At 42.9% G+C, this 14,947-nt stretch overlaps 1 protein-coding gene across 3 annotated transcripts in view; it reads right to left on the bottom strand.

Moving 5' to 3' along the window:
- Nucleotides 1–11,924: 11,924 nt before the first annotated feature.
- The window catches only part of LOC133541214 (junction plakoglobin-like), a 252,078-nt gene continuing 249,055 nt past the window's right edge, over nt 11,925–14,947 (bottom strand). For all 3 annotated transcript variants that reach the window (XM_061884428.1, XM_061884426.1, XM_061884427.1), the window contains exon 17: nt 11,925–14,428. The gene's annotated coding sequence lies outside the window, so the exon portion shown is untranslated. The remainder of the gene's footprint in view (nt 14,429–14,947) is intronic.

The following is a 14,947-nucleotide window of genomic DNA, read 5'->3' on the forward strand; positions in this document are numbered from 1 at the left end:
CCCTATTGTGCCTATGGAAATCTGGCATAAGGGCCAAAAACATACCGTAAAAGTTGCCGTAAGCGCGCAATTTACGCACCCCCTGATTTTAGGGACAAATTGGCCGGGGTTTAGCCAACTAATGGAACAATGTATGGGGAGGCGTTCATGGGCTGTAGGACAGGGAAGGATCCGCGCAGTACTCAGTGGCGACACGGGTTCGAGCGGCGCTGCCGAGCGGGAACCTACGGGGGCTTTGCGGGAGGCTCCCCCGGACCCCCAGTGGAGGCCCACGGAGGACTTTCTCCTCGAACAGTCCCGCGATGAAACTCTGGGACCAGGTGGATTACATTGAGGGTCAGCTGGTGCGACCGGGGAAAAGGCGGGTATTCCCCACTTTTCCATTATAAGAGGCTATCCCGAGAGACCCGTGACACTCAAACAGGCGAAGAATACACCCAATTGTTGGTGCCAAAACCCCGCCGGGAAATGGTTTTCCAGGCGGGGCATTGCAATCCCCTCGCGGGCCACATGGTGGTACGAAAAAACACTTAATCGGGTCATGGTCCGGTTCTATTGGCCAGGCATCCGGGCGGACATTCGCCGATGGTGTGCTGCCTGCCCGGACTGTCAGCTGGTGAACCCGGCGGCCATCTCAAAAGCCCCGTTGCGGCCATTACCACTCATAGAGGTCCCATTCGATAAAATCGGAATGGACCTCATCGGACCATTTTACCCGAGCACACGGGGATATCGATTTGTGTTAGTCCTAGTGGATTACGCAACCCGATATCCCGCGGTCGCGGCCGGACGGGTGCCCGGTCTTAAACTGGCGGTGGAGGCATGTGGAGGGGCGTGGTCGACGCTTCCCCTGCGGGCGAGGCGTGCACAGGAGCCGGCTGTGAAGCGATGACAGGCGAGGAGATTTCTCAGCTGGAACGAGTCGTCTAATCACCTGTCTCTTTATCAGGGGTGCGGGGGACCATGAGAAGGTGTTGGGGAACAGACGCCTGGCTGTGCTCTCTCCGGTCAAGAACGACCCAACGGCTCCAGACGCGTTCACAGCCTTTAAATGACATTTTCCTCTAAGGTTATATCGTTGAGAAAAAATCAATCAATCAATCAATCAATGTTTGCTTATATAGCCCTAAATCACTAGTGTCTCAAAGGGCTGCACAAACCACCACGACATCCTCGGTAGGCCCACATAAGGGCAAGGAAAACTCACACCCAGTGGGACATTGGTGACAATAATGACCCAGTGGGACGTCGGTGACAATGATGACTATGAGAACCTTAGAGAGGAGGAAAGCAATGGATGTCGAGCGGATCTAACATGATACTGTGAAAGTTCAATCCACAATGGATCCAACACAGTCGCGAGAGTCCAGTCCAAAGAGGATCCAAGACACAGCAGCGAGAGTCCCGTTCACAGCGGAGCCAGCAGGAAACCATCCCAAGCGTAGGCGGACTAGCAGCGCAGAGATGTCCCCAGCCGATACACAGGCGAGCAGTACATGGCCACCGGATCGGACCGGACCCCCTCCACACGGGAGAGTGGGACATAGAAGAAAAAGAAAAGAAACGGCAGATCAACTGGTCTAAAAAGGGAGTCTATTGTTGCCATTACCACTCATAGAAATCAACTTTTACGGTATGTTTTTGGCCCTTATGCCAGATTTCCATAGATTTTCATAGAATGTTGTACATTCTTGGGTAGCAGGTTATAGTTTGCATTATACATGTCATTTCATCCATCCATCCATTTTCTACCGCTTATTCCCTTTTGGGGTGGCGGGGGGCGCTGGCGCTTATCTTTTTTTTTTTTTTTAAATGTATTTTTTAATATTAAAATTGACAACGCTTGGCCAACTATATGCCTGCCTATCACCCTGGGTGAGTTATACTAAGTAAAAAATATATATAAATAACAACAATTAGGCCCAGGACACGAAGAGGGAAGCAATCAGATCACCTGTGGCCGTAAACGAGCTTCAAGCTGGCGCTAAGATGGCCTCGCCAATTTCGGAGAAGTTGCTGGATAAGATACTGGAGTCTACGAACAAACGTTTTAACAAATATTTTGAGGCCCTTACAAGCAGGCAGGCGGCATTGAATGACAGATTGGAGCAGCCAAGTTTGAAGCGTTTGGAACAACTGAAACGCAAAAAAGCAATGAGAAACTGGCAGCTAAAATAGACGAATTGGAAGGGCGCTCAAGTCGTAATAACATTAAAAAAAAATAGTCGGGGTACCAGAGCGAGAAGAAAAGGGACCTGATTCTAAAGTTGTGTGGAGCGAGTAACTTCTCCGAGCCGGTGGTGGTGGACCACACTCTCGCCGTGGTGACGGCAAGCGCCCCGGGATAGCATCCATCATCGCAACAATAGACTTCCAGCAGGACAAGCGGCTTCTTCTTCCACTGAGGCCGCGGCCGGGAGCTGATCCACCACAGCCCGAGTGTGTTCCCTGTTTCCAGGCTACACGGCCGAGGTGACGGCGCAAAGACGGGGGCCGTTTCGGGAGGTAATGAACACGCTGCGGGAGAAGGAACATCCAAGTTTACGCTACGTTTTCCAACGACCAGGTAAAGTTGTTAACCTCTCCTAAAGACACTGAAGGCCTACTGAAATTAGATTTTCTTATTTAAACGAGGACAGCAGGTCCATTCTATGTGTCATACTTGATCATTTTGCGATATTGCCATATTTTTGCTGAAAGGATTTAGTAGAGAACATCGACGATTAAGTTCGCAACTTTTGGTCGCTAATAAAAAAGCCTTGCCTTTAGCGGAAGTAGCAGACGATGTGCGCATGACGTCACGGGTTTTAAGGCTCCTCACATCATCACATTGTTTACAATCATAGCCAGCAGTAGCTAGAGCTTTTCGGACCAAGAAAGCGACAATTTCCCCATTAATTTGAGCGAGGATGAAAGATTTGTGGATGAGGAAATTTAGAGTGAAGGACTAGAAAAAAGGCGATTGCAGTGGTAGCGATTCAGATGTTTTTAGACACATTTACTAGGATAATTCTGGAAAATCCCTTATCTGCTATTGTGTTGCTAGTGTTTTAGTGAGATGAAATAGTACCTAAAAGTCGGAGGGGTGTGGCCACGGGTGTGTTGATGCCAGAGTCTCCGAGGGAAGTCACGGCAGCTGCAGCAAGACGGAAGCTCCGCTGATGTCTCCGGTAAAAGGCGACTTATTACCACAATTTTCTCACCCAAAACTGCCGGTTGACATGTAGTTGGGATCCATGTTCGCTTGACCACTCTGATCCATAGTAAAGTTTCATCATCGGGAATTTTAAACAAGGAAACACAGGCTCTGTGTTTGTGGCTAAAGGCTAAAAGCTTCCCATCTCCATCTTTCTACTTTGACTTCTCCATTATTAATTGAACAAATTGCAAAAGATTCAGCAACACAGTTGTCCAGAATAGTGTGTAATTATGCGATTAAAGCAGACTACTTATAGCTTGGATCGTTTGGAGTGAAGTACTAGGGGGGAAAAAAAAAAGGCTGCGGCAGGCGGCGTTTCAGATGTAATTAGACACATTTACTAGGATAATTCTGGAAGATCCCGTATCTGCTTATTGTTTTCATAGTGTTTAGTGAGATTGTAAAGTCATACCTGAAAGTTGGATGGCTGCGGTGAGCGCCAGTGTCTGAGAGAAGCCGAGGAGCCAAGATCACAGCTGCCTTTTTGAGCTGCAGGAGGACGTCGTATAATCCTCTGAAGTCTCCGGTAAGAGCCGACTTAATATCACAATTTTCCTATCCAAAAACTTGCTGGCTGACCTAGAGAAACATGTTCGCTTGACCGCTATGTGTTAAAGCTTCACAAAAAACAAAAACACCGGCTGTCTTTCAGTGCTAAAGGCAGCTGCAATCCACCGCTTTCCACCAACAGCATTCTTCTTTATAGTCCCCGTTATTAATTGAACAAATTGCAAAAGATTCAGCAACACAGATGTCCAAATTACTGTGTAATTATGCGATGACAAGAGACTACTTTTAGCCGTGTGTGGTGCTGGGCTAATATGTCCCCTCCAACCCGAGACGTCACACGCACGCGTCATCATTGTCACTGGCGTCCCACTGGATGTGAATTCTCTCTGCCCACTGGGTGTGAGTTTTCCTTGCCCTTTTGTGGGTTCTTCCGAGGATGTTGTAGTCGTAATGATTTGTGCAGTCCTTTGAGACATTTGTGATTTGGGGCTATATAAATAAACATTGATTGATTGATTGATTGATCATTCCGCGACGTTTTCAACAAGAAGCTCCGCGGGAAATTTAAAATTGTAATTTAGTGAAGTAAACCAGCCGTATTGGCATGTGTTGCAATGTTAATATTTCATCATTGATATATAAACTGTCAGACTGCATAGTCGGTACTAGTGGGTTTCAGTAGGCCTCTAAGACCTTCATTAAAAAACATCTTAGTGGCTAACCAGTAACGGCTTTACCGTCCAAGGCTTATAATAAGCATAAAGCCGAAATACACTTTTCCACTGAGGTTTATTTCACCGGAGGACGCAGAATACTAAAAATAAAATTTAAAAAAGCAGTAAACGCAACGCAAGTGTAACACTGTGGACATACTGGGCAACCTTTTGACCTCCGAATTCGGGAGATGGGGGTATATAATATATATATATATATATTAGGGCTGGGCGATATGCCATCCATCCATCTTCTTCCGCTTAGCCGAGGTCGGGTCGCGGGGGCAGCAGCCTAAGCAGGGGAGCCCAGACTTCCCTCTCCCCAGCCACTTTGTCTGGCTCTTCCCGGGGAATCCCGAGGCGTTCCCAGGTCTTCCCTGTGGCCTCCTACCGGTTGGACGTACCCTAAACACCTGCCTAGGGAGGCGTTCGGGTGGCATCTTGACCAGATGCTCCTCTCGATGTGGAGGAGCAGCGGCTTTACTTTGAGTTCCTCCCAGATGGCCGAGCCTCTCACCCTATCTCTAAGGGAGAGCCCCGCCACCCGGCGGAGGAAGCTCATTTCGGCCGCTTGTACCCGTGATCTTATCCTTTCGGTCATGACCCAAAGCTCATGACCATAGGTGAGGATGGGAACGTAGATCAACCGGTAAATTGAGAGTTTTGCCTCCCGGCTCAGCTTCTTCTTCACCACAACGGATCGGTACAACGTCCGCATTACTGAAAATGCCGCACCAATCCTCCTGAAGGCTGGGCGATATGGCCTTTTTTTAATATCGTGATATTTTTAGGCCATATCGCGATACACGATATATATGTCGATATTTTGCCTTAGCTTTGAATAAACACTTGATGCATATAATCACAGCAGGATGATAATTCTATGTGTCTACATTAGATTAGATAGTACTTTATTCATTCCGTCAGGAGAGTTCCTTCAGGAAAATTACAATTTTCAGCACAATCCCATTCAAGATCAGACAAACATTACAGGGAGACAGAACAGGATCGCTGACGGGTCTGCCGGCTTCCAGCGCCCCTGACAAAAAAAGATGACATACAGGTAAACAAGGGGGGGGGGGGAATAGAAGATTAAAATAAAATAAAAAAATAAAAAAATCGGTCTTAGCCTAGGCCCTGGAGTGGGGGTGCAGACTGAGGCCAAGGGAAAAGAACAACTCATAGCCATAGTACACATCCCTCTTCCATGTGTGTAAGAGGGAAACATCAAACATCAAAGAACACAGAGGACATTAAAGACATTAAAGCAGCAGATACAACCAGAAACTTCTACATACAGCTATGAATAAAAAGTAAAATAAACATATCCACTGTGGTGGCCTTTGCGGTGGTCGACGCCATCGTCCGCTGGGGAGGAGGGAGCATGGCCAGAGTTAAAACATTCTTGTTCATACTGCATTAATATATGCTTATTTTAAACTTTCATGCAGAGAAGAAAATCACAACTAAAAAAAAAAATCAACATTTTTTTCATACGGTGTTGATCTGGAAATGTTTGCCTTGGCATTTTGATGGTGTGGACGTGTGGCACCGAATGGAGATGTTGACATGTGGAGTACACACTCTTCATTCTCTAGCAGGTGACTTTTCAAATGATGCTACATATTAACAGTAATGCTACTTTTTATAGCAAAGCTTTTGCCCCACATTTGACAAATTACGGTTGTCTGTTCCACATATTCCCACTTGAAGCAAAACCACAGCCAGACGATGAACCCCCTGATGTTTTTTTGGGAATTAATTCTTCCTTTATCGGATTTGCACCTTCTTTCTCACGTATTACCACTAGCACGGCTCAGCTAGCATCACAGCTAACGTTACCCATGCCGCTACCTCTCTGCTCTGCGAGGGCGTATACGTATGTGACGTATGAAGTGACGTATGTAAGAAGGTGCGCCTGCTTGTCTGTGAGGAGACACAAGAAAGAGCAAGGAGAGCCTGTAGTGTAATGCCAGCAGCTAAAAGCAACTGCCTGAGAACCTATACTCGAATATCACGATATACTAATTTTCTACATCGCACAGAGATAAACCCGCAATATATCAAGTATATCAATATATTCCAATCAATTTGGAACTTTCAAGCGTACTTCTTCTTACTCGTCGTCGCCATGTCTCTTTTTCGTTCTTCTTCTTCGTCTCTGTTATGTTTTTCGACATTACCACTTACCTTAGTTTTGAAGCAATGCATGATGGGCATCCGGATGTTGCGTGTCAGTGTATTAACGTGCCGGCTGGAATAAACACACGTTGAGATATAGCTCCGTGCCTGCCTACTTTATGGGTTATAGATAAAGCCTTGGATAACGGAGACATATATAATAGTCTCCTTTTTATGTGAGAGAGGGCGCTAAAGGCAGTACCTTTAAAGCAATATTATTGTCCGGGTGGAAATCCGGAGAAATTCGGGAGAATGGTTACCCCAGGAGATTTTCGGAAGGAGCACTGAAATTTGGGAGTCCCCAGGTAAAATCGGGAGGGTTGGCAAGAATGCTCACAATACCTTAGTTAGAATCTTATGGTCTACATTGAGCTCCCTGCTCGGGATCTTTCCGTCTGGAGTTTACATGTTCTCCCCTTGATTGCGTGGATTTCCTCCGGGTACTCCGGCTTCCTCCCACCCTCCAAAGACATGCACCTGGGGATAGGTATTGATTGATTAGATTGAAACTTTTATTAGTAGATTGCACAGTACAGTACATATTCCGTACAATTGACCACTAAATGGTAACACCAGAATACGTTTTTCAACTTGTTTAAGTCGGGGTCCACGTTAATCAATTCATGGTTGATTGGCAACACTAAATTGGCCCGTGTGTGTGAATGTGATTGTGAATGTTGTCTGTCTGTGTTGGCCCTGCGATGAGGTGGCGACTTGTCCAGTGTGTACCCTGCCTTCCGCCTGAATGCAGCAGAGATAGGCTCCAGCGACTCAGAAAGGGACAGTGGTAAAAAAATGGATGGATGGATGGTGTGAACGCAACGCAGTGGCCTTGTGGTTCGTGTCCGCCCAGAGATTGGTAGGTCGTGAGTTCAAACCCAGGTTGAGTCATACCAAAGACTATAAAAATGGGACCCATTACCTCCCTGCTTGGAATTGGAATGTTGTCCCCGAGTGATTCCTGGGAGAGGCACCAAACTCCGGAAACCTCCCGAAATAATCGGGGGGATCGTTGATCATGCAGCTGAGCCACATCAGAGTGACCAAAGAGCCGTATGCGGCTCCGGAGCCGCGGGTCGCTGACCCCTGTCCTGGATTTTGTGTGGTGATATAAAAAAACACAGAATATCCAAAAAACACTTATTCAGACCTACAAGGGAAGGGGGACTGGGTCTTCCAATGTTAAAAAAATATTAATGTGGATCAAATCTGAATGCATTGAATAATTGGAAGATGGGGTTCCAAAACGATGAATCACTCAATTCTGCTTCCTTGTGGCTGAAATTGGAACTGCAGTCATTTGTTAAACCTTACACATCATTGCTATCTCTACTGTTTACTAAACCATTCTCGTCTATTATATCAACACGCCTTAGTGTAGTAGTAAAGAATTCTATCAAATTTCTCAAATTAAAAAACAATTGAATATATCAAATATGTATTCACCATTATGCCACAATCATGCATTTATTCTATCGATGATAGACAGAACATTTTTAAACTGATACTCAAATAGAATTAAATGCATAACATACATTTTTTTCGAAGACAGCTTGTGTCGTTTGAGCAATTGCGAATAAAATATAAAATTGTTCCAATCCATTTGGTTTCGCTATTTGCAAGTAAGAACATTTATGAAAGAAAACATTTCAAATTCTCAGCTGGTAAATGAAAAACACCCTCTATTAGAATTACTAAATGTATCACTTGCAAGTAAAAAACTTATCGCCAAATTTGCCAGCTGTTTCAATATGCCCGTTACATCAGCAGACGGTGTTAAAAGAGCATGGGAACAGGAACTAAGAACAACAATACCGAAACAGCAATGGGAAGGAACACTCTCTCAAAGTCACAATTGTTCAATTAACAGCAGACATAGGCTCATGCAGTTTAAAGTGTTACATCATTTTTATTACTCCAAAGTCTTATTACACAAATTCTATACCGATACATCTCCACTTTGTGATAAATGTAAATCAGCTGAAGGATCACTTTCTCATTCTTTTTGGGAATGTCCGACTATTCAACCATTTTGATCCAGCATCTTTTTCTTTTACACGGGGGTATATCAGAGAAAGCTTGACCCTGATAGGGATATAAATTTGTTTGGGGGGTCTTCAGTTACACATAGAGTGGAAAACCCCATCTGCACCCAACTTCAGGAACTGGGTAAATGAAGTTGTGAATGTAATCACTCTTGAAAAAATAAGATTTATAAACTCTACAGATATGAATAAATGGGAACTAACCTGGAAGCCTTTACTGACATATATCGTATCATAACTTAGAGACATTTAAAAAGATTGTCGTATCTTGGCGTGGCGTTGTTGGGAGAGTGGCCGTGCCAGGTGCCTTACGGTTCCTGGTTCAACCCCCACCTCCTACCAACCTTGTCACGTCCATTGTGTCCTTGAGCAAGACACTTCACTCTTGCTCCTGATGGGTCGTGGTTAAGGCCTTGCATGGCAGCTCCCGCCATCAGTGTGTGAATGGGTGAATGTGGAAATAGTGTCAAAGTGCTTTATGTACCTTGAAGGTAGAAAAGCGCTATACAAGTATAACCCATTTACCATTTATTTTTTTGTAGTTTTATTCCTTTTTTATTATTTTTTGTATTGTTCTCACACTACTATTGCTTTTTTGTGTCACTTTTGATATGGTTTTGTCACGGTTTACTTGTGTTTTTATTTTTTTTTTGTTTTGTGTGATTTTTTTATTTTTATATTTATTTTTTTTGCATCTGATCAAGCCACTAAAATGCGACTTTCTTCTTCACCGGAAGGTGATCTTGTGATCTCTTACTGAGGATCCTTGATGCCAAGCAATACTCATCCATTTTGATATGGTCCAGATCATCTGCTGATCCCGAGCCAGTGCAGGATGGATGGATATATACAATATATTTTTCTAATAATGTCCATACTGTAAACCTCGAGTTGTTAAAGCCCAGGTGCAGCTCTCTCCTCAAGCGTGCATGTGAGTGTGTATGAGTGGATGTGTGGATGTATGAAGGGTCTGCATGAGCAAAGTATGATTGTCAACTGTGACTAACTGTAAAATTCAATGAAATATATTTGCATATTACTACATATCTTATACATTAGATTTTTTCTTGGTAATAAAAAAACAGTTTAAAAAACTGTAAATTAAAAAACTATGATAACAAGCTTTTTGACAGAATGGCTCCTCAAGATCCGGCCCCCTTCAAAGAGACATAAATCCCATCTCTAGAAACTGGCTATTCAATATGTTTTATTGCAACAAACCCCCTTGGGGCGGTATAAACGCCACAAATAAAACCGTAGGTTCCATTAAATAAAATGTGTCTAGACAAACCAACCAAGAAACCTGAATCAAACACTGTTTTTCTCCTTCCGTATCGTAACTACGTCAAAAACAGATGAGTAATCTTTATTTTAATAGCATATATTTAAAATAACTTCTGCATTTCACACTGTGTTGAGATTTGTTTACTCGAAAATATTCCTTTTTTTAAATGTGTAAAACACATTTTGTTGTGTAAGTGTACTTCATACCTGTGGAAAGCCAACACAAATGTTACCCAAGGACTTGCACAAACAATTGAAATTATTTGAAAATAAGAGATTTAATACAGTTTGGATTAAGGTTTACAACAACTGTGATAAAAGCTCAGAGCAATTGCAGTTAAGTGTGGTTGTGCTTCTTATTTTGAAGGTTTCTACTGCCCTTTGGTGGTGCACTGGAACCCGTTTAAGTCAACATCCTTCGGACTTGCTTACTCACGTCGACATAAGGAGTTGTAGGCACAGTCTGAAAGTTTCATTGCTTTCACATTTACTGTACCTGTGACTTTGCCATAGACCAGAAACCGATGCAATTTGTTGACATGGTTTTAATATATTTGTCATGGATTGGGGAGTGAAAGAATGGCAGGAATGTAAAGAAATTAAAGAAGTAAAGACTATTTAAGACAAAGCCTTAAAATACACTATATTGCCAAAGGTATTTGGCCAACTGCCTTAACTCACATATGAACTTGAAGTGGCATCCCATTCCTAACCCATAGGGTTCAATATGATGTCGGTCCATCTTTTGTAGCTATTACAGCTTCGAATCTTCTGGGAAGGCTGTCCACAAGGTTGCGGAGTGTGTCTATTGGATCATTCTCGCGAAAGCGCATTGGTGTGGTCACACGCTGATGTTTGTCAAGAAGGCCCGTCTCAGTCACCGTTCTAATTCATCCCAAAGGTGTTCTATTGGGTTCAAGTCAGGACTCTGTGCAGGCCAGTCAAGTTCATTCACACCAAACTCTGTCATCTATGTCTTTATGGACCTTGCTTTGTGCACTGGTGCACAGTCATGTTGGAAGAGGGAGGGGCCCGCTCCAAACTGTTCCCACTAGGTTGGGAGCATGGAATTGTCCAAAATGTTTTGGTATCCTGGAGCATAAACGTTCCTTTCACTGGAACTAAGGGGCCAAGCCCAACTCCTGAAAAAAAAAAAACACTCCATAATTCCTCCTCCACCAAACTATTTGCGCTATGTGCTTCAGCATGCGCTGACCCCTCTCTGTCAGTTTACGTAGCCTACCTCTTTGTGGCCGAGTTGCTGTTTTTCCCAAAGTCTTTCATTTTCTTATAATAAAGCTGACCGTTGAATTTGGAATATTTAGGAGCGAGGAAATTTCACGACTGGATTTGTTGCACAGGTGACATCCAATGACAGTTCCACACTGGAAATCACTCAGCTCCTGAGAGCGGCCCATTCTTTCACAAATGTTTGTAGAAACAGTTTCCATGCCTAAGTGCTTGATTTTATACACCTGTGGCCGGGCCAAGTGATTAGGATACCTGATTCTCATCATTTGGATGGGTGGCCAAATACTTTTGGCAATATAGTGTAAGTAGTAGTTCCTTTCCTATTGCCGTTCCCAACCTCCTCCTTTTGTTTTTATAGATTTTTGACATAAGCTAAAATGACGTTTAACATGCCACAACACGTTGACATTAGACTGGTATTTTGTAGAAATGACAATTTGGTCGACAAAAGCAATCCAACTTGTGCGTGCGTCCGTGTCGATTTAAGCGCACCTAATGAGTTCGTCGACTTACACAAGATCCACTGCATTTTGCAACCAAAAATAGCCACGTTACAACAACCATTGTTGATCTTGAAGTAAGTTGTTTTGTCCCCATCAGTCAACCATCAACCACCCAACAGACCTGCATCTTCATGACACGGTGCCCTCCAGTCACTTTCTGTTAGAGCTTAAATCCCACCATAACTCAGTTTCCAGAACGGGATCTTTTTTTTTTTTTTAATCATCGGCACTGCCCTAATACAAAGTCATAATTTTATTTACAAAATGTTGTTAAGTACAATCTTGCTACTGTTGTAAATTCATGAAAGCTGTTTAAAAAAGTGTGGCAGACTTTGTAGTCAATAATTCCCCAGGGGATTTAATGAATATGTTTCTGGATATCTGACTACCGTATTTTTCGGACTATAAAACGCATCTAAAATCATCTTTTTCTCTCAAATCGACAGTGCGCCTTATAACCTAATTTACGTATTTATTCTGGTTGTGCTTACTGACCTCCAAGCAAATTTATTTGGTACATGGTGTAATGATAAGTGTGACCAGTAAATGGCAGTCACATGTAAGAGATAGGTGTGGACTGCAGGGTGATGCCTGTTAAGTAAACGCTAGCAAGTACTGGTAGGCAAGCAACACCTGATGATGACCACAATGTTTCATTGAGAATATACAACATTACAAACAACGCTCAAAAATATGTCAATGTTTTAGTACGACATTGTTAAACTGCGAAGCCAGTCCGCTTGATGGAATGCAATGCATTACGGCTACCATAGTCAGACGTACTGTGCTTAAACGTACAGGTATTATTATGGTGTGCGTAAAAGGACTCCAAAATGGCACCTATTATGTGAAATTAAGTGGTGTTTTCTTTCGCAATAATATGCAGAACCGACTTTTCTTACCTATTTGTACCTGCTGATGTGTATTTGGGATCTGCATAAGTCATGAAAAAGTGTGCACGTCCGCACCCTTGTCAAAAAGTCCCTTCTTTTTCTCTATCCTCTTGTTGTAGCTGTTGCTATTTGTAATACAGTTCTAACTTATATCTGTCATTAGACTCGCAATGGAGGCGCTAAAAACTACCGATGCAACAAAGATTAGAGTGTCCGCCCTGAGATCAGTAGGTCATTAGTTCAAACCCTGGCCAAGACATACCAAACACTATAAAAAATGGGACTCATTGCCTCCCTGCTTGGCACTCAGCATCACGGGTGGGGGTTAAATCACCGAAATGATTCCCGAGCGCGGCCACCGCTGCTGCTCACTGCTCCCCTCACCTCCCAGGGGGTGGAACAAGGGGATGGGTCAAATGCAGAGGATAACTTCACCACACTTAGTGTGTGTGTGTGTGTGTGTGTGTGTGTGTGTGTGACTATCAGTGGTACTTTAACTTTAACATTAAGTTGCGTTTTGTTTCGCAATATTATGCAAAACCAACTTTTCTTACCTTCTGGTACCTGCTGATGTGTATTTGGGATCTGCATAAGTCATGAAAACGTATGCATGTCCGCGCCTTAGTCAATAAGCTCCTTCTTTCTTTTTCCTCTATCCTCTTGTTGTGGCTGTTGTCGTTTCTAATACAGAGAAGTTTACAGTTCTAACATATCTGTCAGTAGACTCGCTATGGAGGCGCTAAAAACTACCGATGCAACAAAGATGACGCAGTCGAACTGGAGCCACGTAATTAAGACTGCCCACAAAACGGCACATCCTGATAGGGTCAAAAAGATGGTCCTTAACATAATCTATGCAACATTTTTACCAAAGAACCACCATTACATGTTATGTAGACCACAAGGAAGTGTTTTAAATTATGAAAAAAAATCATAATATCACCCCTTTTAATGCAACTCATAATCAACAGACCCGCTCATCGGCAGCGCCCCTTTTTTATTCCGGTGCGCCATATGGTTCGAGAAATACGGTAGACTTTTTTTCTTCATGGCCGAAGAATGTTTGAATGTCTTTTGTTCGTTTTTTTTTTTTTTAAATCGGTCAACATATTGCGAACGCATGTCCGCGTGTTTGTCAGAATGCAAAAGTGAACAATTTGTCAATGTCGACACATCACACTACCATGCAAGAACCACATATGGACACCCTGGGACGTGTGCACAGGTAATACACAGGGGACACATCTAGAAGACAGCAGGGATACACGAATAGTGTTTGGTCGCAAATGAGACCAACAATAATGTTAGTCCATGTAACATTACATCCACAGGTCAGTAACCTAAATTTGTTAGCTGGATGTTAAGTAAACAAAAATATTTTTCTAGACAATAGTTAAACACAATTAGAGCTCTGTTAATCCAAGGAACCTCTTACTTCTGCCACTTCTTTTGGAAAATCCAGGCTAAAAATCTTTTCGCTAGATGCACCTTCTTATTGTGTCGCATTGGCCCGAACTGTTAATGAAATATAATCTTGCCGACGATTCTTTAAAAAGTTACCCATGTAACATTGCCAAACTTCCCCACGTACACTTTCACCCCACTGTAAGACGACATAGTAAAGTAAGAGTTGTGTTATGTACACCAACAATACACTTCTGTCAAAAAATCTGTCTTCTGAAAGTTCTTGATTGCCAAACGGGATATTTTTCGCCTTGGAAAAGGTTGAAAAGTCTTTATTTTCCTAGTCATTAAGACCTTCAGTTGCTTTCTTCCTTCATGATTACTTCCAGTCCTTTCTTTTTGTGATTTGTTCAATTGATCATCGATTGGATACCATGTTGTGTTCCTGCAAGGAATAAAACAAAATATTAAACTTGTGAAAACCTCCAGAGATTGCTGAATATGATCACTTGGTAATTCCAATCAAGTCTAACATCTGAACTACAGTAATGGCCTTGAATATGAACAGATGGGTGTGATACTGCTGATTTTGGTATCAAGCCAATACCAAGTGTGTATATACAGTACAGGCCAAAATTGTATACACACCTTCTCATTTCAATGTGTTTTCTTTATTTTCATGACTATTTACACTGTAGATTGTCACTGAAGGCATCAAAACCAAGACACCTGTGAAGTGAAAACCCTTTCAGGTGACGACATCTTGAAGCTCATTAAAAGAATGCCAAGAGTGTGTAAAGCAGTATTCAGAGCAATGGGTTGCTTTATTGAAGAAACTAGAATATAAAACATGTCTTCAGCTATTTTCACTTCAGTGACAATCTACAATGTAAATAGTCATGAAAATAAAGAAAACTCATTGAATGAGAAAGTGAGTGTGTGCGTGCTTGCCTGCTCTCGTATT

The sequence above is a fragment of the Nerophis ophidion genome, linkage group LG23 (assembly GCF_033978795.1).
Source record: "Nerophis ophidion isolate RoL-2023_Sa linkage group LG23, RoL_Noph_v1.0, whole genome shotgun sequence".
Classification (NCBI taxonomy): Eukaryota; Metazoa; Chordata; class Actinopteri; order Syngnathiformes; family Syngnathidae; genus Nerophis; species Nerophis ophidion.